The sequence below is a fragment of the Phyllostomus discolor genome, chromosome 2 (assembly GCF_004126475.2).
Source record: "Phyllostomus discolor isolate MPI-MPIP mPhyDis1 chromosome 2, mPhyDis1.pri.v3, whole genome shotgun sequence".
In the NCBI taxonomy this organism is placed as follows: Eukaryota; Metazoa; Chordata; class Mammalia; order Chiroptera; family Phyllostomidae; genus Phyllostomus; species Phyllostomus discolor.
This window is the reverse complement of record NC_040904.2, coordinates 169,774,455-169,776,976: the sequence shown is the minus strand read 5'-3', so window position 1 is coordinate 169,776,976 and position 2,522 is coordinate 169,774,455. Positions and strand designations below refer to the sequence as shown.

Here is a 2,522-nt window from a genome sequence, read left to right as displayed (position 1 = left end):
CATTCCCATTTTATAAAAACTGAGGTTAAGTAACTTGTCAACATTTATCAGGTTAGTAAATGGCCAAGTTAGGATTCAAAATCCAGAGAATGTAGTGCTCAGGTTCATACCCTTCAACACTAAGCCACCTGCCCCTGTTCACTACCTTTGTCTTTTACTCCTTCTCCCAGAGCCAGTCTGTGTCCACATTTCATTAAAAAATAGCCACACCTCCAGGAATTCTAAGTAATACATTTGTGAAATACCAAATAGAAATGGAAATAATTGGAGTAATAATTCTTATCTTTTCAATAAATCAAAATTTCTTTCAGTATCTGGTGAAAGCTACAAACCCTCTCCACATAGTCACAAATTTTATATATACTTTTAGCAGAGTCACAGCCTATCCAAAGATCAGGACAAAAGAACCCTTGAACCACACAAGGAAGAGGAAATTCTGCCAGAGGACTGCCATTGGACTTGAACTGCAACATCAATTCTTCCCTGAGTCTCCAGCCTGCCAGCCTACCTTCAGATTTTGGAATTTGTAGTCTCCACAACCAATTCCTAAAAATTAATCTCCTTCTCTCTCTGATCCATTGTAAAGGTATCTTTTCCCTTTATAATTAATAAGTAATCTGTGGGCTGATACTTGAGACTGTGTGAATAACTAGAGCCCCAATAAACTTTAACCCTGTGTAAGTTTTAGGATCTATTATTAACCCTTGTTTTTTATTTCCATTAGCCTGTCTATGTATTCTTGGCATTTTTACTTAAAGAAGCGCTTTCTTTTTCTTCCATCCCATGCTCCTTTATGATCCATGATTGTTTACAAAATTATTCAATATATTACAACCCATTACCAACATTATGTTTTATGCATTATGCTTAAAATGTCTCAGATTTGGCTTGTACTACTGCATCTCAAAGACTTTAATATTAAACCAAGGGAGAAAAATGTGGCTCTTTCTTCCTGATCTACCATCTATGGTGGAACCACCACCAACATGCAGATTTTTGTGAAAACCCTTATGGAAAAAACATTACTCTCAAGGTTGAACCTTTGGAAACAATAGAAAATATAAAGGCCAAGAGGCAGGATAAGGAAGGAACTCCCCCTGATCAGCAAAGGAGGATCTTGGCTGGCAAGCACCTAGAAGATGGACATGCTTTTTCTGACTACAGCATTCAAAAGGAGCCCACTCTTCATCTGGCGATGAGACTTCACAGTGGTGCTAAGAAAAGGAATAAGCCTCACGCCACTCCCAAAAAGAATAAGCATAAGAGAAAGAAGGTTAAGTGGACTGTCCTGGAGTACTATAAAAGGTGAATGAGCATGGCAAAATCGGTATTCTTTGTCAGGAATGCCCTTCAGGTCACTGCGGTGCTGGAGTTTTTAAGGCCAGCCGCTTTGACGGACATGGTTGTGGCAAATGTTGTCTGACCTACTGCTTCCACAAACTGGAACATAAGTAACTGTATGTGGGTTAATTAAAGACATGAACTAAAAAATATACATGTGGCTGAACAATGGGCTTTCGAGTCGGGAATCTGCCATTTACTAATGTGGCAATAAGGAACTTACATCCATGGAGCTTCTGTTTCTTCACCTACAAAAGAATGCCAACAATAATAATGCCTGGCTCACTGCTGCATCCCTGATAGCTTAGGCAGCCAGCAGACACTTAATGAATAGTCTGTTGATGATGTAAAGCCTCTAGAACAAAGCCTGCTACATAATAGTAGCACAATAAATAAGTTGTTTTCATTTTTAATTCACTATTGTTGCTCATATTTATGTAATATAATCTGGATTTATTAGTTAACTATTATTGAGATCTCTTTATGTGTAAACCATTGTATTAGTCATGAAGAAAGAACCAGAGGGTGAGGCTACTTCCAATTCTATATACCAATAAAAATGATTACTTGTAACAAATGCTAGATGACTAGCATTCCTATGTAATAGACAGTGTTCTAAGCTCTTAATTACCTTATCTTGTTTCTCTCAACAACCATGTGGACCAACTGCTAATGTCATCTCCATTTTAAGATTAGAAAACTGAGACCCAAATGGATAAGTAACTTGCCACATAGTAAGAGGTGGAGCCAGGGTTCACAGAGGTAATGTGGGGTCAAAGGTGCTCCTGTACCTGCTATGCTCTGCTAAAAAAAAAAAAAAAGCTTTTAAAACTAAGATAAGTAAAAGCAGAAGATGTTCCGTAAGCAGGACAGTGTATAAGAGAGCACATGACGTTTGTTTGAAGAAGCTCACACTCTACTGGCACAGGCTGCCCATGCAGATGTCAGTTCTTGTCCTAAACTCCACTAGCATCATAATTTGCTTAAAAAGATCACATTCTGGAAGATTTTGAGACCATTTCCAGAACTTAAGGAACCAAAGGCAATTTAAGTTGGAAAATTAGAAGTAGATGCCAGCGCTTGTCTTCCATCCGGTGTTTTACAGCCGCCGTTACGTGATGCACGCTGCTATGTCTGCATAACCCAGCAGATGGTCCAGCTGTGAGGATGGTATTGTTTGC

General features: G+C 38.7%; 1 pseudogene; it reads left to right on the top strand.

Moving 5' to 3' along the window:
• Positions 1 to 574: 574 nt before the first annotated feature.
• On the top strand, positions 575 to 1,503 carry LOC114513074 (annotated as a pseudogene).
• The last annotated feature ends 1,019 nt before the right edge of the window (positions 1,504 to 2,522 follow it).